At 41.4% G+C, this 25329-nt stretch overlaps 2 long non-coding RNA genes across 9 annotated transcripts in view; one reads left to right on the top strand and one right to left on the bottom strand.

Moving 5' to 3' along the window:
- LOC123617850 (uncharacterized) overlaps positions 1-25329 on the bottom strand; it is a 324334-nt gene that overhangs the window by 205846 nt on the left and 93159 nt on the right. The gene's annotated exons all lie outside the window — the stretch shown is intronic.
- Positions 1-25329, top strand: part of LOC141579584 (uncharacterized) — a 49172-nt gene that overhangs the window by 4019 nt on the left and 19824 nt on the right. Inside the window, exons 3-5 of one of the 7 annotated variants that reach the window (XR_012511240.1) lie at positions 890-1719; positions 3773-3889; positions 4003-5293. This is a non-coding gene — a long non-coding RNA (uncharacterized LOC141579584). The other 6 variants (XR_012511237.1, XR_012511241.1, XR_012511235.1 and 3 more) reach the window with 6 other exon arrangements.

Raw genomic sequence — 25329 nt, 5'->3', positions numbered from 1 at the left:
TGGGTAAGCCAGTTGAAAAGACCTTGACTGAAAATCCTCTGGGTTCCAAGACTCCTGAGATATCCCTGGTGCCTTCACCATCAGGACTAGAGATCACAACTTTCATTGCTCTGGAAAACTGGGCAGGAGCCAGGCATAAGACAGGCCTGGGCTTTAGGACAACATGTCCCTGGCCTCAGCGGAGAAGTCTGCAGGCCAGAGCTGGGATAACAGAAGAACCAGCTACATTCACTGGGTGCTTACTTTGTGCTGGATACCCTTCCTAACCCTTAACAGAAACCATTCATCCTGTCATCTGCCCAGCGAGGTGGTCATCATTACAGCAGTCTTTCAGATGAAAAAATTGAGGCCCAGAGAGCTTAAGTGACTTGTCTAAGATCACACAGCAAGTCAGTAGAGGAAGCAGGCTTCCAGCCCAGTTAGTCTGGCTCCAGAGCCTATATACTAACCTACATGTTACACCTGGAGGAGGTCTTTGTAGCCAGTAAGCCAAACTCTCCATTTAACCTCTGAGGTGGGCCCAGAGAGGTCATGAAACTTCATCAATAACACACAGCATCACCCAGCATTTAGTGTAGTACTCAAAAGTTTTAACTCCAAAGCCATTCTACAGATCTTTCCCCCACCTCCCTCTTCTTTGGGGTAGCCTTGCCTTCAGCCTGGCCTTATAGGTTAATGGGAACCAGCTTGGGAGTCAAGTCTAACTGGGGGTTAAATCTTGGCCATACAGCTTACTAGTTGTAGGGGCTTGGACAAGACGCACGGTCTCTCAGCCTCACTTTTCATATCTATCAAATTGTCATATAATCTTATTCACCTTGAAGGGGGATTGAAGGGGTTAAATGGGGTACTGTTCGGTCATCATGTGTCATTGCTTTAATTTCTTCAGAGTGCTGTGAAAAACACCATCTATTGGGCAGTGCACATCCTGAAGAATCTGCCACATCCTAGGTCCTCAATAAATCATGGAACGAATGCATACATTTTCTTGAATAAATGAGTGTCTTACACACAGGCCAACACAGGTAAGTACTAGTTTCTCTCAGCTTGGTGACCTCTAATAAGCTAATTTTGGTTAAGGTGCCAATAGGTGATAATAGCTGAAACTGGTGTCATTCATCAAGGTAGGATGGACATTTTAATGGCAACTTTCGGCTAGTCAGATAAAAGTAGGCTTTTTAATCTTACCATGGGACCTTCCAGGCGAAAAGTTCCTTTAGCTTCAACACGGGGAGGTGGAGGGAAGAACAACAGTTGCTGGGAGGGGAGGGGAAAGGAGGGGCGGAGGGAGCAGGGACGACAGAGGTAGGAGACAAGGGTTCAAAGACCCAGACGCTCCCTGATGGCAGGTTTCGGTGTTTTCACGACTCACTGCCCAGAGCCTAGGACCATCCAGGTGCTTAACTTTTGGTGAAAAACACTGGGTGAGAGTGAAAAAGGAAAAGGGGGCGGGGCGAACAAATCGGGAAGGGGAAAGAGAGAGAGAGAGATGAAGAGCGAAAATCAGAGACGGAACTCCAACAAAGACAGAGGCGGCAGCCAAAGGCAGAGACTGGCGCCGTGGGGCAGAGGGAGGGACCATCCCGGGCTGGAGCCCAGCGCCGGGCCCCAGGAGCCTGGGCGCAGCCAGGGAACCCGGAGAGGAAGCGGGAGGCATCCTGAGCTCGGCGCCTCCGCCCGGGGCCACAGGCCGCCCCCAGTGGGACGTGGCGGCGGAAGGTCACGGCCTCGCCGCGGGGACTTTCCTGGGGTGGGGGTGGAAGACCTGAGAACGATGGCCTTTAACTTCCCAGGTCAGACCACCCTGTGCGGCCTCTGACGCAGGGAACCTACCCGGTGCTAGCCCGCCCTGGGGACGTGTCTGCTGGTCTGACCTTTTAAGTCCCTCCCTGTCTTCAAGGCTCTAACAAAGTCCTTCCTTTCCCCCAGCTCAGGGGTTCTCACACTTGGGTGCATCAGAATCGCCTGGAGGCTGTGTTGATTGATTTTAACTGAACGATTTAAGTCGATGATTTGATTATTATTAACCCCATTGTTGCCTGCTCCACTGCCCCCAGCCCCGTGTCTGATTCAGCGGTTTAGGGTGAGGCCTGAAACTATGCATTTCTGGTAAATTCCCAGGTAATGCCTATGCATGAAGGGTGGGGCAAATCGTGAGAACCACTGCCCTGTATGGAATAACTGCCTTCCTTGTGTTCCTCCTCAATCTGCTAAGTACCTTATTCAGCCTCCCACTGAGCCTGGACCCCTTGACCAGCAGGGGAACCAGGTAGGAGGAGGGCACCCGGGAATCCCAGCTCCCAGCTGAAGAGGCTGTCCTGCAGCATCAGCTGCTTCCTCCATTCTCTTGGGAAATCTATGTGTGGGATACAGAACAGGGCAGAACCCTGATTAGTAAAAGCTGGGTGGAGAGCAAGGTTAATAGAGTTCCACTGCAGGAAAGGGAGGAAAAAAGTCCTTTTCTTCAGGAGAGGAGAGAGTGCATGGAGGGTGCCTATCCATCCACCAGCTGTGCCCTAAGCAGTGCCACTACACTCATTTGCTCCAAAAAAAAAGTTTATTAAACATCTGCTCCATGCCAGGCAGTCTGGATGTTGGGGATGACAAAGGAAATACAACTGAGGTCAATGGCTTTAGGGAAAATGCTTTCTAGTAGGGAGATTAACAGTAAATATAGTGAAGAGTAAAGTATTGAGTATGTTAGAAGGTAATACATGTTACGGGAGAAAAAAAAAACACAGAGTAATGTAAGGGAGTGCCCATGGGTGCAGTTTTAAACATGATGGTCAGGGTAGACCTTGTTGGGAAGGTGACATTTGAACCACGAGTTAAGGTAGTTAGTCATGTGATAGATGAGAGGAGCATTTTCAGATAAAAGGAACAGCCAGTGCAAAGGTCCTGAGGCAGGAGTATGCTTGGTGTGTTTGAGGCCCAACAAAGTTCAGTGTAACTGGGCTGGATGTTGGGTGCGGGAAGAGCTGAGTAGGAGATGAGAGCAGAGAGGTAAGGGGAAGGCAGGGAGATGTTACAGGGCTGGGTGGGCCATTCATAGGGACTTGACTTTTATCCTAGATGTTCCTCCACTTTACTTTTTTGTTCTGACTGTTCTTGCCTCTTCCATATACAATACCAGTCTTAAGAATAGCAGTAATTTGACTCACAGTTGGAGCTGGTTTTGAGAAAGAGGCACTTCCAGAAAGTCAGTCAGCTCCAGTGTTTCAGATTTGGGGCTTACAAAGGTTATAATTACTCTTCCTAACCTGCAGGATAGAAGGCTAGCAGTTCACATTTGTCTCGGCATCCTCCTTTCTCTTCTCCGTCATTCTCCACGCCTCCTCCAGGCACTAGTTTCCTTGAAGCACTTGCTCCTTGAGGCTCCCCAGCCTTCTACAGCGGCACTATCCAACCAAAATATAATGTGAGCTATGCATGTAATTTGAAATTTTCTAGTGGCCACATTAAAAAAAAGTAAAAAGAAAGAGAAAATTCATGTAAATAATATATTTGATTTAATCCAATGGATCAAAATAGCATCATGTCAACATGTAATCAATACAAAATTGAGATATTTTACATTATCTTTTTCTAGACTAAATCTTTGAAACACGGGATATATTTTACACTTATAGCACATCTCAGTTCAGACTAGCTTCATTTCAAGTACTTTAGAGTTTCAGGTGACTTGTGGCTACCTGGACAGCACCATCTTAGACTACTCCTGGTTTTCCCTGCCTTTCCCCTTCTCAACATAACTAACTCCTCCTGTTTCCAGAATCAGCTGACACTTCCTTCAGGAAGCCTTCATTGATTTCTTCACTTCCCTCATTGGCCTGGGAGACCTAAATTAATTAAACTCTATTAATATACTTAGAATGATTCCTGGCACAAAGTAAGTTCCGTTGAAGTGTTAGCTATCATTATGACACCATTTACTACGATTGGAATAAACTAACTGTTGAATAAGTCATATTTCATATTTTCCTCTCTGTGCTATACTGAAAGCTCCAGGAGAAGAAAGGACCATGGCTGGCGTCTTCATTGCTTTACCCTCAGGACCTTGTGTCTGGCACAAGTAGATGAATATTCAATATAAATTTATTGAATAAATGAAGAAATAAATAAGAAAGTATGTTTGGTGATATGATTGAGTATTTTAATTCTAACATTACAGAAGATAATCATAATCCTGGAGGACAATGATATCACGTTCCATTTTTATAGAAGTTCAGACATTAGATACTAAAGAGAGATAAAATCTGGTCTCAAAATGGGGAAAAAAAAAAACAAAACAAAAAGCAGGGTGGTGTGGTGAAACGGCCCAGAACATTGAATTCAAACAGACTGGGGTCTGAAGTCCCACTACCTTGCTTAGTACTCATATGACCTTGGAGAGGTGAGTTAGCTGCCCCATGCCTCAGTTTTCCCATCTGTAAAATGGGGATCTGAGCAACACTTTACATTAGATACCTACATGCACAGTTAATTTATAAGCAGCAAGAGCACATGTCCTAATCTCAGCCCAGCTACCCTCAGACATGTTACTTAACCCCTCTGTGCAGCAATACCTACTGTTTATGTGTGTGTGTTCTGTTAGTATTTAATGAACTATGATACTATACATATAAAGGTTAGCATCTTTAGTAGCTTTGATACATGGCAGACGCCCATGTTAGTGCCTTTAGTTTTTCTTTCATTTCCATCCAGCAGCATGTGATCTTTCTTTTCTCCCCCTCCTTTTCTTCCTCAAAGGAGAAAATTTCAAGCAGTTTATTTACTATTTTGGGGATTAAATTGCGCCATCCTGCCTGGTAGCTAGTAACAAGTTCAAGTTAAGAAAAGGCCCTTTGGCAAAACTGTAAAACTTGCCGCTTGAGTCTCCCTACCCTTTCGTCTCCTTCTTCAGCTTCCCTACATCCAGAAAGTCCTTCTCTTGTACCATGTTGGTTCCTGGCATTTTCTTCTCTCTGTGGCTCCCAGAGACAAAAGTAATTCTGACCCACACTCTGAATTTTGCTGCGTGTTAGAGAGGAATTCCATGTACCTAGAAATGGGTGCCACTCATTCCTCGGCATTCTCAAAGCTCTCTCTAGCTCTGTTCCAGTGCTTTTTCCATTATTTCCTCAACGTCGTTAATGAATTTTCCCCTGGCAGACCTCTGAATGGTATGGGCAGATACAGCCACATCTCTCTGGACCCCTGCCCTTAGCCATTACCCAAACACATAGTAGGTGTTGGGGAAACATGTGCTAAATGCAAATGTATGTAGATGATGTCTGTGTGACTATTTCTGATAATTTCCCCTCCAGAATGCCCGAAGACTGACAGATGTATGCAGTGAGAGCTGTAATGGGAGGAGGTTGGCTGCTTCTTTAGAAATGAAACTGAACACTCCTGTGAATCTCAGCCCCACTCTGCTTCCCTTTGGTGTCCCCTGGGATGAAGGAGAGAGGCGGTGGGGAGCCCAGGAGGGCTCACAAGGTGCCCTCTTCAGCACTGAGTCAGCAACACCCGGCCCTGTGGACATAGGAAGCTCCCGCTTTCAGGGGCTGAGTCACATGAATAACTGGAATAGTTGTTTTGATCATAATGAATTCTCAGAACCTTTCTGAGCCAACCAGCAGGCACTTGCTCTCTCCCTACCCTAAGAGCTTTCCAGCTTTGTGACTTAGCAGAAAGGAGGAGCCAGGCCTGCGGTTCGGGGGAGAGGGGCAGCAAGGGAGTTGGGTACAGGCATCCCCGCCATTTCCATCATTTGGCACGGCATTGTTTCTGGACTTTTTTGTGTCTCCAAAAAGATGTAGAAAGTAATTGGCTTTGCCAGCATGAATCCTGCACAAGCTACACAGGTGTTGTGTCAACTGAGCAAGGTGTGCACCAGAGGCCCTGGCACCTCCCGGTGAGCAGTTATGGTGTCACTGGATACTAAATGCCTCAGAAGCCCAGACAGGTTATCCTCTGCTAAAATGCCATTAGAGGTCTGTGTACCTTGGATGAAATGAGATATGTAATCTGCAGCCATAGGAGAAACTGTATGGGAGAGGAGGAGGCCGGCACCCCAGGTATTATGGGTCTGGTGCACAGGTCCACAGGGTAGGCCTTCTCAGCTGCAAGTCCTGAGCCCAGTAACTCCCAGAAATGCCTGTTTTTAACACCACACGAGCCCTCAGGGAATGCCTTGTCCAAAATATTGGCCAAGTTCGAAGCTATGTCTTAGTGTTCCCTTCCTGAGACTACCCAAAGAGGATCTCAGGCTTCCAAGATTTTTTTCTACCTTCCTTGATACCATAGCTACTGTGAAAGTCCTATTTAGGCCAGGGAACACACCCAAATGCCACATCACTCATGCTTACCATTTGTGCTAGGACAGTGGTTCTCAAACTTAAGCACACATCAGAAGCACCTAGAAGACTCAATAACACAGATTTCTGGCCCCACCCTTGGAGTTTCTGGTTCAGGAGGTCTTGGCTGGACCTGGGAATATGCATTCCTAACAAGCTCCCAGGAGATGCTGAGTCTGCCAGTTCAGGGATCACACTTTGAGAACCACTGCTCTAAGGCAAATTTCTTAACTGTATTTTCAAGTCAAAATCCATTTGAGGATCCTTGATAACCCATTTGGTAAGCCTTGCCACCACTTCCCCCAAAAAACAGTACACAGATGCTGAAAACAATGTAAAACTTTGATTACAATTTCAGGGTTCGTTAGACTTGCAAAAATTCATCCATAAACGTCTAGGTTAAAAGAATTTGATTCAGGACCCAAACTGGAATTTACAAGTAAAATTCAGATGAATAAAGTACAGGAAAGAAGATTTTTTTTAATCACCAAGAGCAGAGGAGTTTCATAGCAAATTGGTTGAGTATTTGTGTTCAAAAACTAAACTACCTGGTTTCAAATCCTGGCTCTGACATTTGCTAGCTGTGCTTCAGTTGCCTCACCTGTAGATGTAGTTTATAACTGAACCTATTTCACTGAGTTTTGTAAGGATTGAATGGGTTCATACATGCAAAGTGTATAGAATAGAGCCTGGCACGTAGTGTACGTGCAGTAATTGTTCCCGATTACTCCAGCTCAGTTGAGTCCTGTTGATTCAACTTCCTGACATATTCCAAGCCCTCTCTTCCCCATCCCAACATCCATATTCCTAATTTAGGTTCTAACCATGTCTTGTCTATCATTTTGCAATATCTTCCAACTGTTCTCTTTACCCCTATTTCTCCCCCTTCCAAGCAAACTTCTAGAGGATGTTCTTCAAGACTCAGCAGGAGGAGTCTCTTCTCTGCCACTTGCCCTGAACCCCAGGTAGAACTGATCTCTTCCTACTTTGCAACCATATAACATGCTTCCTCTAACACTTTAGTGCACTTAGACATCCATGAGTCTGTGGAAGACACTGCTAGTTATTTTCCCAATATCAACTCACATCTTCTATAGTACAAGCCCATTTTCCAGACTTCCCTGTGTAGATAGCATTCTGAATGCAAATTAAGTTCCACCAATAGATGCCCATGAATGAGATTCGAAAAGTAAAAATGAAACAAAGGAAATCCTGCTGTTTTGGATGTTTTCTGTTGGCAAGCACAATTGTGGAGACCTGGAGTTTTTTTGCATCATATGCTAGTAACTCATTAACAGTTTTATGATATTCAAGAGTCAGTTTTAACAGCAGCAATAATAGCTTCCCAATGCTGCCTTTCTGATTCCCTACATTAAAAATCTGTGGTTTGTTATAGATTCTAAAATCTAGAACTCATTGTTCAATTAGGGTCCTCCTGATTTCCCTCTTCCTGATTGGGCAGAGGTAGTGGATCTCTCTGGAAGTCATCCTGGAGTCTACAATCCACTTCTCCAGTCCTTGCAATGATCCCAGGAGTCTCGAATCCCCATATTGAAATCCTTTCTGCGTGAAATACCTAGAACAGCTTCCATTTCCTGAATTGAACACTGGATGGGAAAGTCTATCTCCCTTACCCTATTGAGAGCTGTTAGTAGGCTAAGATCTTGTCTCACTCATCTTTGTATCCTTTATTTCCAAAATTGTCAGGAGAGGCTTCTGGAAAATGAACCCCTTAAAGAAGTGGTTGGAGCCACTAACCCGAGTTAAACAGGGGCTTGAATGCCAGTGGGCTGAGGGTAGGTCATTTATTTGTGTTCACCAGTGATCTTTGAGGGCAAAGCTGCTATCAGACGAACCAATGAACAACACACTTCCACCACCCAAATAACCAAAAGTAGGGCTTGAATGAACAACTGGAACAGCAGTGCCAGCTTTAAAACAGGAAGATGCAGACCTTGCTCCTCCCTGTAGGGCAGCACTTTCCTCCACAAAGGCCCCTGGCCCCTCAGGGGACCAGTGGAGAGGCCAAGAGAGAAGGAAAAGGAAGAGACTGAGGGTAGTTCCAACAGCCTGACTTGTGAATATGCATCAGGAAAACTGAAGATTAGAGGAAAGAACAAGTACTGGTGGGCATACCCTCAGGGTCTGAGGTGCAACATGGCTGGAGACCAGAGGGGCTGGCTGTGTGGGATACAGGTAGGTGGAATGAGGGACATAGTGCAAAAATCTAAAATGCACACAGTGGGAAATCCATGAGCTTTGGAAATCAGACCAACTCATGATTAAATCCCAGATCCATTGCTAATCTCCGTGTGACCTGAGACAGATTCTTCCAACTCCATAAGCCTCTGTCTCCTCACTCAGAAACTGAAGATTACAATCCTTATGCCAAAGGATGAGCCGCTCAGCACTGGGAGAGCCTGGTACATAGTCAGCTCTCCCCAAGACCTCTTCAGATCCTCAATCTCCGGATGTTCCTCAGACCCTACCTGGTATTCTTTCTAGTGTTAACCACCTTGCTCTATAAGATAAATGATTCAGTGTTTTGTTTTGTTTTCAAATTATGGTGCCTGAAGGTAAGACACTGAGGTTTGTGTGAAGGGCGATTGCTCAATCCATTCATTTTGTTTAAAGATTTAAGGCAGGAAGTAAGATTCCCGGAAGTTTTTTAAGTGCAGAGAGGATGGGAGGTAGAAGGGGGCTGTTCCAGGAAGATTGCTCCTGCCAGCTGGGGAGCGAGTGCAGAACTTGGCCTTGCCGTCCCTGTGTAATCATGTTGTCCATGCTCATCAGCGGGGCTATTAGCATTTGAGACTAAGCCAGTCTTTCTGTGGCATCCTGGAGCACTCTGGGTTTAATGCAATGTCTCCTTCAATGTACCCTTGTAATCTACTGCAGGTTTATTGTTATGAATTTCTCCAGCAAAAAGACCAGAATGTTTCCACTTAGTGAGAGAGATGGCTATCACAGATATTTCACCTGCCTTTTCACTAAGATATGTTGAATTTCCTTAGGGTAGAGAATAGCAGAAATTCTTCAGGAAAGGTCTAAGCCCTAAAGCACTGGGAGGGCTGTCTATCCTTTTAATGACTCTGTGATGTTTCATGGGGCCCTGGGCACCTTCTGCGAAGCCAGTTGTTGGGCTCATCCAGGACAGGTAGGACTAAGGGGAATGAGCCTCCTAGGAATTGACGTAGCCCCTAGTAGTGATGACACTCAAACAGAATCTCAGTAACATCAACCACAGGGGAACTTGGAGAGGTGGCCCTGATACCTCTTTGAGAGTAGAAATCAGAATTAGGAAAAAAGCCACCATTACTGGGTGCCCGTTGTGTTCATAGCATTGAGGCAGGGGATTTTCTAGCTCTGCAGACTGGGAATGAAACAGTTAAGCCATCAAATTCTAAGCTTTGGCAGCCAGGGGGAATATTTGATGTTACAGCACAGGAAGCCTATCCTAGAGTGAATAATTCCTGCACAGCAGGGGAGCCTTTTTGCAGGTTGAACCCTGTCTGGAAGCTGCTCTTTTCTTGTCAGAGAGCCAGGGGCAATAGCTATCATCCTGTGCTCCTGCTCCTCCCCCCACTAAGAGCGGTGCAGGCAGCTCAGCATCCAGGGACACTCAGAGCTCTGGGCAGAGATCCCCTGTGCTTTGTGTCCAATGGGAGAAAACAAACCTTATTAGCTGCTGATGACCACCTGTATTTTTAAGCCCCCGCAGACAGACTGGGAATTCTTTAGCATTGCTTTAAAAAATCACCCATGTGTAAGCGTCCATTGTTTTGTCTACCTGAGCAGGATATAGACAAGGAGGAACTCAGAAAGGGATGAGAGGAGTGTAAAAACAGGATGACAAAGAAAAGCCTCTAGATCAGAGGGTTCCCAGATTCCTGGTGAGAGAACAACAGGACACCTTGGGGTATGATAGTATTGGGGTGTGTTAGGTATGTGTGCATGAGAAACCTCTTCTGCAAACTGTGTATACCATACATACAGAGGGGAAGAAAAGATTAAACAATGAAGTAATAAGCAAGATGTCTTTCCAGATATTACTGTACATGGATATCTGTCATTATGGGTATTCTAATAATTCTTACAATTAAAACTCTCAGAAGTAGCCTTCTTTTTAGCACTGGGCCTTAACAAGTATCATTCTCATTGTTTTATGCCACTTGTTTAAAAAGAATGTTTCATCCATTCCTCATAAAAACACTGAGAAGCAGGTTCACTAGATCATTTTTACAGACAAATGAACTAAGGTGCAGGGTAAGGCCCAAAGCAACATAATTAATCAAGCTATAGAGCTAAAATGCAAGTCCAAATGTACCTGATTATTTCCAAACCCGTGCCCTGTTAAACCGTGCTCATCACTTTGATCTGTGTTCTAATCTGTGGAATGTCCTCTTAGAGAAAAAGGAAGCCAACTCCAGGGGGGAAAAACTAGGGCAAGTAATTTTTTAAAAAATCAAACATTCCAATAAAAATAAAAGGGACTGAAATATTTGTCAAAATAAGCCTTCTGACAAAGAGATGTAGATGGCAAATAAACACATGGAAAGCTGCTTAACATCACTAGTCATTTGGAAAACAGATAAACCCACAATAAAATACCTCTACTTGACAACTAGAATGACTAAAATTAAAAAGACTGATCATACCATGTGCTGGTGAGGACACAGAGCAACTGGAACTCTCAAATGTTGCTGGTGAGAATGTAAAATAGTACAAGCACTTTGGAAAACTGTTAGACAGTGTCTTAGAAAGTTAAATATAAACCTCCCATACCACCCAGCCATTACACTCGTAGCTATTTATTTAAATAAAAGCATATGTCCACACAAAGTCTTGTACGTGAATATTCATAGTAGTTATATTTGTGCTAATGTACATGCTGTTACACACAGCAGCATCCATACAATGAAAATAATAATTAGAAATAAAAAAGAACAAATTATTGATATACTCTACATCATGGGTCTCAAAATAAGTATGCTGAGTGAATGAAGGAAGACAGAAAAAGAACACATACTATATTATTCTAATTACCATTTTAGAAAATGCAAACTGATCTATAGTGACAGGAAGCAGTTTAGTGGTTACCTAGGGATAGGGGAGAAGGGAGGAAAGATATATAACAAAGAGACATGAGGACAGTTTGGGGAGGGAGTGAGGGATATGTTCCTTATTTGATCTGTAGTGATTTTTCATGGATGTAAACATACGTCAAAAGTCATCAATTTGTACTCGTTATTGTATATCAATTGTACTTCAAAAAAATCCAAAGAGATAGGCTGACAAGAAGACACAGCAGTAAGAAATAGGAGAAAATAAAAGCAAAATCTAGCAAAGGAAGTAATCCTACAAATATGTGCAATATAATAGTGAAGAACTCAAGCCATAGATTCACTTCTCAGCTTAACTTTAGACAAGGCACTTAACTACTTCTGTAAAATGCAGATGCTAATAGTACCTACCTCATAAGATAGTTGGGACAATTAAAAGAGTCATGCACATAAAGCCCAAGACCAGTGTCTGGAACTTAATAATGACTCAATAAGCATTAGATATTCCTATTGCAGAAATCATCTTATTTCATCTGAAGTCAACCCTTTTCCAATAGGAAAAAAAGTTAAAGTCCCATCCAGCTCATAAAGGCCAGTGATTTCCAAGCTCAAGTTTTCTGTTGAATGTTGATTCCTCTACTCGAACATGGCTCGCTGTGGTTCCTTGAGATTCCACAAGCTAAGTACTAAATAATGTACTTAACTGCCTGATACACTCATTATCCAAGCATCAAATAAAGGATAACAAGACTCCCTTAGTGGGGGTGGGGGGAGAAGCAACAAGATACTGAGTCCCTAGGGTAGAGCATCATCTGGATTCTGTTGCATCTCTCACTCTCATAGATATGTTCCATGACCAATTATTCTAGCTGCCCTGGGTTCTACCCACCAGGAGGGCATCCTCTGGCCAGTGTCAGTCAGTACCAGAGCTGAGAGGAGGATGGAGGAGGGTTCCACTGTAAGGAGCTGTACTATCTTGGCAGCTCATTTCTGTTTGAGTCATGAATGTGGACTAAGGTTTGCTTTTAGGGTTGAATGAGCACAGGTCTCTCTTTATTAGGCTTAGTATTTCTTACAGCACAACTCTTGTAAGTCCTTTCTTAGCCAAGCCTATTGATTGCATTGGGTTAGAGGAGGGAAGATTCATGGGAGACTCAGTTTGCTGGTACCCAACACCAGAATTCTTTCCAAAATTTTGTTTTTGAGTTTGGACTTCAGTTTTGTAGCATCAGTTTCTTAATATCAATCTTGGGGACTCTGCACATGTCCCTAAATCTTAGCTTATTGGCCTCTGCCTCCAAGTTTGAAGAAAAATAGGCTGGAACAGAGGGGAAAGGCTCCTGTTTTCTGCCATGTAGCTCCTGTCTCAATGTCACTACCCATTCAAGGGTGCATTTCCAACTTTCCCAGGGATTCACAGGAGAGTTGCTCAGAGGCAACCTGGGGTCATCAGACTTCCCAGACTCTACTGGATCTTCTCAGATAGCCAGTGTCCTAATGATGCACCAACTTTAAGACCATATCCTTAAGGCACTTGTTTATCTGATTTCAACAGATTCAAATTCCTAACTATAGGTAGAAAGAAACTAATTCTTTTAACAGGGCTTTAAACCTGCCCAACTAGTCTCTATTTGTTATCAGATGGGCCAAAATCAATAACTTACTTGAAGTAGCCACAGGTAGCACTATTTTGATATTTTTCTACCAAGTTCATAAAGTTCCTATTTTATGGGCAACGCTCTGAGTTCTAGCCGAGAACTGATCATCTTTTGACCAACTGATTTCCTACCACCTAACAAGGACGGCTAGTATCTCAGCCCTATGTGGCAGAGTCCTCACAACTCCCTAGTCTATCCTGACTCAGCCACTTTTATATTAGGGGATCTGTCAGTTGGAACATTTCACTCCCAGTACCTATTTCTGAATTAGTCATAACTCTTTTGGTTAGAAGTGACAAAAACCCATCTCAAATAAGCTTCAGCAAAGTTGAGATGTGGGAGCTTACAGGAAGGATGTGAGTGATCCCATACAACTGACAGAGGAAAGCATAAGACTTCTGAGGGCACTGACTTAGCCGGCTTTGGTCACTGGTCTAGGCCCAATGCCTGGAATGGAGCCTGTACAATGTTAAATTAATGAGAACAAACTGCAGCAAGGGCAGGGCTGCCACTTGACCTTGAGAATAACTAAAGCCAGCACTTAATGCCTTGGGAAGAGAGAGGAGATGGGACTTTATAATAGACAGCTTTGGGTTGTCTCCCCAGTCCAACTATTGTCAGAACTTCTCTGCTCGATCATATACGTGGTGTACAGGGATCATCCCTGGGAAGTCAGATTCTTGCTCTGTGATCCTTCCTCCTGGTCAGAGTTGATTGTCGCAGCGTTGGCCACAAGACAGAAGTGTGGCCAATCACATTTGCTCTTCAAGAAATTCTAACTGGGCCCAAGATTCAGTCTCTTTTCTGACAGGTGAATTGGTTACACATAAATCTAGATACTGATGGAGGCTGTTATTCAAAGTGAGAGAGAGAGAGAGAGAGAAGGTCTCAGGGAGAAGAAAATGAGGAAGAAGGAGGTGGAAGAGGAAGAGGGGGAGGAGGAGTAGGAAGGGAAAGGATGGGAAGGGAAGAGCAGATAGTATTAGAAACAGAATATCAAATGCTTCTGAGGTCCTGGTCCCATTCCACTGCCAGGTTGAGCTGAATCCCTAGACTTGGGTCCCAAGAGATGCCTCTTATTTCTATAACAATTTCTTCTCATTCATATAAGGTAGTTCAGGCTCTTTTCTGACACTTTCAACCAACAGATACTTCCCACCAATAAAAATATGCACACTGAGAATTCCAGAAGTGTACAGATTTGCCTATTAATGAGAGAACAGACAGTTTATATGCTGTGATCTTTACTACTCCCTCACACCTGAAAAGAAATGATTTTTGGCTGCAGATAACAGAATAAAGCTAATAAAAGCTTAAGAAACAAAGGCATTTTGTTATGGAATTTAACTAGGAGCTGGGACGCAGGCAACTGCCAGGTTTGTTGCAAGCCGACAGTGTCACCAAGCACCCAGCCATCTCCAACTCACTGGAGCTCTATGTTTGTGCTTTTGGTCATACACGGCTACCACAGAGCTGGGCATCTTGACCAAGATTCAGTGGCAAACTCAAAGGGACTATGCTTGCCCCCACTGTGTGACAGGTCTGATGTCACGCTCCTGCCACCCTCCCCCCAGCCTCCTCCAGAGCCCATTCTATAGGCAGCTGTGATATTAGGAGAAGTGTCCATGATGGAGGTGAAAGCCTGGCACTGTAATCTGAGCGCTTGTCTTTTCTACTCACTATTTTACCTTGGAAGAGTCACCAAAACTTGTATCTCAATTTCCTCATTTTTTTTTAAGAAAGGAAAATAGTTGTCCTTGGTGGTTGTGAAAAGTAAATGCAATAGCATATATAAATGTGCCTAGTTTAGCACCTTGTGATTTACAAGTTTCTCAAAGAATGAGACTTTCCTTCCTTCTTCCTTCCTGCCTCCTAGTCCCCTGGGGGAGAAAGTACAAAAGCTTTCTCAGAAAAAGCATGGGCTTGGGAATCAGATTTTATTTCAAGTCCTGGCTCTGCCATTTATTAGCTATCAGACTTTGACAAGTAACTTCATCTTGCTCACTGGCAAATATTTATCGGGCATCTACTATGTGCCAAGCACTGTTCTGCCTGCTGAGGATACAGGAATGAACAAAAAAAGACATACTCTCTGCTCTTTAAAGCTTATATTTGAGTTTGCTTATTTATTAAGACTAATAATGCATAGCACTCTATTATTGCTGTAAGGATTAAACAAAACAATTCATGCAGATATATGTATATATGTGCATGACTGGGACATTGTGCTGTACACCAGAAATTGACACGTTGTAACTGACTATGCTTCAATAAAAAAAATTATGCAGAATATCTGTGAATAGTAGGTGCTCAATGCATGCTAATTTTCTTCCCTCTTTCCATTTCTTAATCATTATTGGATGCTGGAAAAAGCACAGGATTGGATGTTAGAACCCTGGCCTACCAATCTTAGCGTTGCTGTTGACTAGCTGTGTGATCTCAGGCAAAGACCTTAACCTTTCTGGGTCTCAATTTCCTCCTCAATAAAATAAATATGTTGTATGAAATACATTGTAAGACTCTCTTTGTTCGGATGAGATTCTGTATTTCTCAAAAGCAATCATTCATCTTGATATATTGTGGCAGAGTGGGTATATTAGACTGTGTGATGATTTAAAAACAAATTTATAACCAACATGCATCAAGGATTTACTAGGCCCAAGCACTGTGCTACAGCCCTATGCTTTCTGCTTTAATTCCATGATGATGCTATAAGGCAGGTATTGTAATCCTCATTTTATATGAGGAAATGGGAGCCTCAAAGAAGTAAATTTGGCCAAAGTCTCAGGTAATCAGAGGCAAAAGTGGTATTGATACTCACACCGGTCTGACCCTAAAAGCCATTAGCTTTGTGCCCTCACTGCTACTATGTGGCTGCTCAGAACTTGTCATAAGACCAACTGAACAGAGTTAGTGACTCCATAAATGAATCAGTATGTCATGTCAGGAAGGAGTGCCTCCTGCATGGTTCATCCAAGGGAAGACACAGACATGAGTCTGGGCCCCTTCTGCATCCCAGGACTTATTCTTGCCACCCTGCCCCGCCAAAAGCGGCCTCTCCCAGCCTTTATTTCTGTGGATGAGTCCATGTGATGGATGGGAAGCCAAACATTATTGTTCAGAAAAGATGTTTTTCAAATTGGACATCTGCTGCTTATTTGGCTGGGAGTTTGGCAAGTGTTTCAGTTCGTTGTGGTGGTCAGACCTAGAGGAAATAATTAGGTAGTCATGGCAACCAGCATCCCAGGAATACCATGGTGATGCCAAGGAGGGAGCACTGAGTGGAGAGTCCAGATGCCCACTCTGCCAAGAATACTCTGGCCTCAGGTTCCTCAGCAGGGCCTCTGCTCCTTTAGTTCTAAAAGTGTTTCAAGTGGAGAATAAAATATTTAATTATCTACTGAAAGAGATAATTTGGCTCCTGAGAGCCAAAGAGTGCCTGGAGAGGTGGTACAAAATTCCTATGTGGCTGAGAAAGACTAAGGAGGGATGCAAAAATGCATGAGTGAAACATCCACTATGTCCTAGGAACTGTGCTGTGTGTGCTGTACCATTGCCTCAGTTCATTCTCATGATATCCTTCTCTGGATAGAGGAAGAAACAGGCTCGCAGAGGTGACATGACTTGTCTAAGATCACATAGCTGGATAGTAAGATCTAGCTGATTCTAAACTTTTGTTATAACACTTCTACCCATCAGAACCTTTCCTAAAAACCACTTTCTGCTGGAGGTGGAGTAGGGGCCCAGTGGAAGGTAAGTTGGCATCCGTCCTGAAGGCCATGTCATTGATTGATGTTCTCTCCCTTACACTGTCCAACTTGGTGGGATTTTATCCTCTGGTGTAGACTTAAATCATTCTAGCATAGCCTGAACATCTTGTCCTCACCCCAGTCATTTTAAATCCATATCCATGTTCTCTCTGCAGTATTTCTGTTGTGCCCCTCGGCAGCATATTGCAGTTGAGTCTGAGCCCAACTCTCTCTCTTTTTTTGCCTTATTGAAAAAACTGACAGGATAGGCATGATGTGCTCCAATTCCTGGATCATATATCTTCTCTGTGACTCAGAAGTTGGATTGCTTGCTACCGTACAGATCTTTGACAATTTCCATTTCCCATGGGTAGGTTCAGAAAAACCCCAGTCTTCAGTGATTCTTCTTTCCCTTTCTATCTTTTAGAGTCCCATGAGATTATTGTATGCCCTTCAGTTGCTGAGGGCAGGTTATGTGATACTCCATGCCCAGCAGGCTCTAGGAAGAGAAAATGCTGATATTCACCAAAATGGGATCAGATGACCTGCCTTTGATCCTGTTTCTACCCCTTTCTGCCACTAACTAGTCTGTTACCTTGAGGAAGTCACTGGACATTTTTCCATGTGTGAAATAAGAGGTCAAACAAACTATGACTAAAGGTGTCCCTCAATGCTAAGATTTGCTAATTCAAGTCGTCCTTCTAGTAAACAAAATTTCACTTCCCATTTGAAAGCTAAGATTGTTCAAGCTTTTGATTTTTCTTCCCCACCTTTTCCCTGAGGTCTGAGGAGGTAATCTATGAGTCTTTAGAGAGCTGTCTTTCTCTGTCCTGATGGGTAGAAGGACAGATCAAGAGCAAACAGAGATGGGAATGGTGCCAGTGAAGAAAGTAAACAAGTTAAATGATACCTTTAAGGAATTGAAGGCAAGTGTTGCCTGGGTCAAGCTGCCCTCATTTCACTGTGCTTTGGCCTCAGCAGATGATGGTGTAATCAGGAAGGGCACAGACTTTGGATCTGGTTCTGTCACTTAAGTAGCTGCATGATCTTGGGCAAGTCATGCAACCGTTCAAAGCATCAGTGTCCTTTACTGTTAAATGTGGATAATGGTGCCTTGATGGTTATTGTGAGGATCAGTGATGAGATAAATAAAAGAAAGGGGCACTGAGTTTCAGAGATACATATTGATACATTTACAGAAGAACTGACATGATGTTGAGATTTGCTTCAAAATAACTGGGGGTGATGGTCAATCGATTTTCAACAAGGAAGTCAAGACAATTCAACAATATTATCTTGACAATATTGAATATTCTTTGAATATTCTTTTCAATAAATGGTGTTGGGACAACTGGATATCCATATGAAAAAGAATGAAGTGGGACCTGTATCTCACACCATCTAGGTAACTTGAAATGAGTCAAACACATAACTTGAAAGGCTAAAACTATAAAACTTTTAGATGAAAGCAAAAATGTAAATTTCTGTGATCTTAAATTAAGCAACTGTTTCTTGGATATGACACCACAAATACAAGCAACAAAAGAAAATAATAGCTAACTCAGACTTCATAAGAATGAAAAACTTTTGTTCATCAAAGGACACCATCCAGAAAAAGAGAAGACAACCCACAGAATGGGAGAAAATATTTACAAACCGTATACCTGATAAGACGTGTACATCTTGAATATATAAAGAAATTTTACATCTCAATAATAAAAAGATAAATAACCCAATTAAAAATGAGTAAATAATATGACAAGATATTCCTCCAAGAGGTCTCCCCTTATCTGTTGGGGATACATTCCAAGACCCCTACTGGATGCCTGAAATCGCAGCTCGTACTAAACTCTGTATATACTGTTTTTTCCTACATACATATACTTATGATAAAGTTTAACTTATAAATTAGGCACAGTAAGAGATTAACAATGATAACTAATAATAAAACAGAGTGATTATAACACTATACTATAATAAAAATTATGTGAATGTGTTTTCTCTTTCTACCTCTTAAAAATTTTGTACTGTACTCATTCTTGTGATGACATGAGATGATAAAATGCCTGCATGATGAGATGATGTGAATGACATAGGTCGGCATTGTGACGTAGTGTTAGGCTACTAGTGACATTAGTGAGAAGGGGGATCATTTGCTTCAGGTGACCCTGGATCATTGAGTCATGATGATGTCGATGCCTGTATGTCAGGAGCAGATGATGTGGAAGGCTGGGGATCCTGGGCAGAACGGAGTGGGACTGCATGAGATTTCATCATGTTACTCAGAACAATGCACAATTCAAAACTTATGAATGGCTTATTTCTGGAGTTTTTCATTTAATATTTTAGATCATGGTTGACTACAGGTAACTGAAACTGCAGAAAGTGAAACTGAAGACATGTAAGGGCTATTGTACAAATGATCGATAAGCACATGAAACAATGCTCAACAGCCTTGGCAGTCAGGGAAAAGCTAATGAAAACAGCAAGGACACAGAATTATTAAGGCAGTGAAAACACTCTGTATGATACTATAACGATGGACATATATCATCATACATTTGTCCAAACTCATAGAATATACAACACCAAGAATGACTCCTAATGTAAACTGTGGACTTTGGGTGATTATTATGCGTCCATATAGGTGCAACTAGTTGTAACAAATGTACCATTCTGGTGGATAAGGTTAGTAATAGGGGGTGCTATGTGCACATGGGGGCGGGGGTATAGGGGAAATCATACCTCCCTCTCAACTTTGAGAAACTAGAACTACTCTAAAAAATAAATCCTTAAAAAAATAAATTTAATTTAAAGTTTAAAAATTAAAATAAATAAATAAATAAATAAATAGTGTTGGGGAGAATGTGGAGAAATTAGAATCCTTACACACTGCTGATAGGAATGTAAAATGTGCAGCCATTCTGGAAACCAGTTTTCTGGTTAATCTTCAAAGGTTAAATATAGAGTTACCATATAACCCAGAAATGCCTCTGCTAGGTATATACCCAAGAAAAATGAAAATGTATGTCCACTTGTATATGAATGTTCTTGTACACAACTGTTCATAGCAGCATTATTCATAACAGCCAAAAAGTGGAAATCAATGTCCATCAACTGATAAATGGATATGTAAAATGTAGTATATCCATACGATGGAGTACTATCTGACAATATAAAGGAATGAAATGCTGATAGATTCCACAAGAAGGATGAACCTCAAAAACATTATACTAAGTGAAAGAAGCCCATCACAAAATACTACATAATGTACAATTCCATTTATACAAAATGTCCATAACAGGAAAATCTATAGTGACAGAAAGTAGACCAGTGGTTGTTTAGGGCTGGGGGAGAGGGAGGGAGGTACAGGAGGTGATAGCTAAAGAGTATGAGATTTCTTTTGGGGGTGATGAAATGCTCTAAAATTGATTGTGGTGATGGTTGCATAACTCTATGAATACACTAAAAACTACTGATTATACACTTCAAATAGGTGAATTGTATGGTATGTGAATTATGTCCCTGTAAAGTTATTATTAAAAAAAATAACCTAGGTTGGAGTTGTTGGGGGAGATTAAATGAGGAAATAGAGGAAATAAGATCGACTGGCTAGGATTTGATCATGTTGAAGCTGGTTAATAGGTAATGCAGGCTCATTATACTATGCTCTCTACTTTTGTATCTGTTAGACATTTTCTATAATAAAAATACATTTAAGTAAATAAATAAAACAGCAAGACATAATAGACTGACAATAACTGAAACTATTATTATAGCACAAGCCAATTATTGAATTTCAGAATATAAGCATGTATCCCTAAATAACCCATTATACACCTGACCTTTTTCCTTTAACTTGCCTAAATTCCTTTTGCACTTTCTTTTCACCATGACCCGGGGACAGCAGAACAACTGGTCCCAGACATGAAGATGACCTGTCACTCCTGACCCGTCCCCTTCTTTATCACCCATGGCAGATCAGTCACTCATTTTTGCCAGTTTTCCTTCCAAATGACTCTTATCTCCAGCCATCCTTCTTACCATGCCACCAGCCTAGACTAAGCCCTTGGCACATTCTACCGAGACTATAGTAACAGCTAGTCTTCTTCCACAGCCTCTCTCCATTCCCTGTCCTGAGTCCAGTGCCCATATCTCCTGCACACCACCAGAAGACTCTTCCCGTGCATGTCCTCATGTGTGCCTCTGCCCTGCTCAAAAATGAACAGGCTCTGCATTCTTATGGCATAAACTCCTGATTTTTCTATCTGGATTCCAAGCATCTAATGCCATCCTGTGAACCCAAACTTATTTCTCTTTCAAAATTTGTCCCTATTGACTGTTTTTCCCCCTCTACATAATCCAACTTATCTATCAAGATATACCTCAGGTGGCATCACATCTAGGAAGTCATTCTTTTTTTTAAATTTATTTATGTAATTTTTTAATTACAATTTTTTATTCTTTTTAAAAAATCTTTATCATGGTGTGATTCATGTACTGTAAACTAAGCATATTTCAAATGTACAGTTTGATGAATTTTGATAGATGTATACACCAATGAAACCACCACCACAATCAAGATAGCTAACATTTCTGTCACTCCCCAAGAGGTGCAAATTTTGAATTCCCAATTCCCTTTACCCCCTGGTAATCATAAGTTTGTCCTCTATATTTGTAAGTCTATTTCTGTTTTGTAGATAAGATCATTTGTGTCCTTTTTCTTTTTATATTCCACTTATAAGTGATATCATAAGATAAGAGATATATATATATATAGTGGAATACTACTCAGCCATAAAAAAATAAAATAATGCCATTTGCAGTAACACGGATGGACCTGGAGAATGTCATTCTAAGTGAAGTAAGTCAGAAAGAGAAAGAAAAATACCATATGATATCACTTATATGAGGAAGTCATTCTTTTTGATCTAGCACTTCCATCCACCGTTGATTTAGGCATCCACATGCTTCAAGGGAGGTAAATCTTAATTGATCTTATCCAGTCGTATTATTCTATTTTTCTTGTCAGGGACTGGTTTGGAAATGAGCATGTGATGAAATTCTGAACAGTCATACATGAGAGGAGGTCTGTTGGGGAAAGTATGTCTTGGAAAAAAAAGTTTTGCTCATAAAAAAATAAGGATAAAAGACAGGCCTTTTGCTTCTGCCTCCACCCCCAGACATCTAGGCATTGAGGAACAAAATGTAATACCTAGAACTGCTGCAGTCTTCTTATGACCATGAAAAGAAAGCCAAGAGAATGAGGGATGTTGTAGAGCTGGAGCCAGAAAGCCACTGAACTGCTGATTTAAACCAAACTGGGAGTTCAGCTACTTCTGCACATCTTATTACATGAAATAACAGATGTCCTGGTGGTGCCAGGCAATTTTATTTCAAATCCTAAAACTTCATGAACAATCTCATTCAAGAGCCTCCCTGACTCTGGTTTAGGAGTTAGCCAGAGTCTGATTTCCAAGCCTCTTCCTGCAACTTACTAGTTCTGTGAACTTGGCAAGTTACTCACCTTTTCTAGTCCAGGGCTTCTCAAATGTTAGCCTGCATCAGAATCACTGGAGGGGCTTTTTAAAACACAGATTCCTGAACACAGTCCCCCAGGGATTCATATTCGGTAGGTCTGTGATGGAACTGGAGAATTTACATTTCTTACAAGTTCCCAGATAATGCTGTTACTCAGAGGACCACACTTTTGAGTAATACGGTCCCAGGTCTAAGTTTCTTTATCCACAAAACGGACGTGAGAGCATTCCCTAGTAGGCTTTATGAGGATTAAACATGATAATACAGATATAGAGCTTGGCCCAGTGCCTGGCACAGAAGTACGGCTCAGAGATGATAGCTATTAATATCAACTTGGGAAAATGTTAATCCTGCAGCTGAGGGCTGAGTTTGTGCGAATTCCAGGTACGGAGTCATTTCTCTGGAGTTCTGGGGACTTGCATGGCAGGCTTTCCCAGAGAAAAGAGCCAAAAGGAACCTGTTGACTGCGGATATTAACTAGGTGGCTGTGGGAGAATGACATGAGTGATTGGCTGGGATGATTGGAAATCATCCGAAGTATGGCTCGGTTGAGAAGCAGACGGGAGGAAAAATGGCCTTCACTTATCAGCCTCCCATTAAAATGGTTTGTAGTGTGTCTCAGCTTTATCCAAATGATTAAAGAGGTGAGACCTTGAAGGGGTGGAAGGGAGGGAACGAGACTGGCCGGCTGGCTTTAAAAGAGGGAAGGCAATAAAAGATTAGTTATTAAATAAATGAAGTTCAGGAAATGATCCAACGTCTTGGGAGTGTTCAATCATAGAAGACGAGAAGCTTCTAACCTTGTAGAGTCAAAGAGAATTCACAGAGAAGCACGCGACCTCAGGCATGCCACCCTCTTACAATTTTCCAGGGTAAGGAAAAATTAAAAACATTGAGAAACTTGGATTTTAAAAAAATCTCCATAAATTCTTTTCCTAAAATTTCCAATAGATCTTACTTTTTTTTTTAACTTCCCAACAGTAAAGGAATGTTTCTATTGCTATTGTTGTTAGCATGTATCGTAAACACAGCTACTTATTGAATCCTTAATATATGCCAAACACCATGCTAAGATTTACCTGCATTATTTCATTTAATCCTTTTAACAATTCTAGGCTGTAGGTTGTATTTATGTCTTTTGCAGATGGTAAACAGGTTCAGAAAAGTGAGTGGTTTGGGTCATATGTCTAATAGAAGTGACTTTAACCTGGACCCAAAAGGTATTTTAACTTTTCAAATAATGTGGACATGTATTTTCTCACTATTCTCCCCAGAATGTCAGCTAGGTGTTAATATTCCTGTTTTACATAAAGGGACCTGGAGATTTAAAGGACTTACGGGCATGCCCAAATGTCATCATAAATATAAAGTTGTGAAATCAGAGCTGAAACTCAGAGTACTCTCTCACTATATGACATTGCCTATGGGAAATCTCTCAGAATCATTTTTTAAAAAGTAATCTGCATTACATACATATTTATAATTCCTTCCCCATTAATACATGAGACAAAATTTCCAAAATTTTTCTCACACTATTTTCTTGGAAACACAGTTTCACCTTCATTTTGATTTTCTTTCTCTCTTATTTCCAGTTCCATCCTTTCCCATTTCCAGAGTAGGTATCACTTCTCCAAACAGCTCATCTTCTGACTTTGCTACGAATTTTCATGAATAAACATTTTTACGGCCCTGAAGAGCCAGAATAACTAAGTCAGAGATCTTTCTTCTTTCTTGTCCTTATTTCCGTTTAATTAGTCCTCACCACCTATGACTTGTAAAAAGTCGAATATTATTATCTCCATATTAGAGATGAGGAAATTGAGTTAATAGGAAGGTTAAAAGCGTGTCCCACCACACAACCACATGGCTCTAGGCAATGTTTTTTTCTGATTTTAAAGCCTGCACTCTATAGAAGGCTTTATGTTGAGTTGTCCAGAGATCTGAGTTTGAGAAGAGTCAGAAATCTACCCACAATTAGCTTAATTTCAGACTGATCTCAAGCAAATTTCTTATATTCTCTGGTCTCAGTTTCCTCTTCTGTAAAATGAAATTTCTGTAAAGTTTAGAGATAACATGTGTGAAGTGCTTGCTGCTGTGCCTACAAGCAGAAGATATCAACAAAAGCAGATTATATGTATATAAATATAATATATATTATACATAAATATAAAATAAATATATATAAACTTATCAAAGTTTTATAGTTTTAGCTCTTATGCTTACATCTTTGATCCATTTTGAGTGAATTTTTGTATATGGTGAAGGTAAGGGTCCAACTTTTTTTTTTCTCCACATGAATAACCAGTTTTCCAAACACCATTTTTGAAAAAACTGTCCTTTTCTGAATGATTTGGCATCCTGGTTGAAAATCATACATGAGGGTTTATTTTTGGGCTCTCATTTTGTTCCATTGCTCTATATGTCTGTATTTATGCTGGTTCCTCACTGTTTTGCTTATCAAATCTTTCCAATAAGTTTTGAGGTGAGAAAGTGTGAAACCTCTTAACTTTGTTCGTCTTATTCAAGACTATTTTGGCTATTCCAGGTCCCTTGAGATTTCATATAAACTTTGGAATGTGTTTTCCTATTTCTGCAAAAAATATCATTGGGATTTTCACAGGAACTGCATTGAAACTATACATAGCTTGGGGTCATATTATCATCTTAACAATACTAAGTCTTCCTTTTCATGAACACAGGATGTTTTTTGCGTTATTTGTGTCTTCTTTCATTGCTTTCAGCAACATTTTGTAGTTTTCAGTGTTCAGGTCATTTGCTGCTTTAAGTTTATTCCTAATTATTTTGTTCTTTTTGATGCTATTGTTTTCTTAATTTCTTTTTCAGACTGATCATTCATAGCATGTAGAAGTTCAACTTATATTTTGCATGTTGACTTTGCACTTTGCAACTTTGCTAACTTTATTTACTATTTCTAATAGTTTTTGTGGAATCTTTAGGATTTTGTACATATAAGATCATG

The sequence above is a fragment of the Camelus bactrianus genome, chromosome 13 (assembly GCF_048773025.1).
Source record: "Camelus bactrianus isolate YW-2024 breed Bactrian camel chromosome 13, ASM4877302v1, whole genome shotgun sequence".
Classification (NCBI taxonomy): Eukaryota; Metazoa; Chordata; class Mammalia; order Artiodactyla; family Camelidae; genus Camelus; species Camelus bactrianus.
Note: the sequence above shows the minus strand (reverse complement) of the source record. Positions and strands in the feature narration are given on the sequence as shown.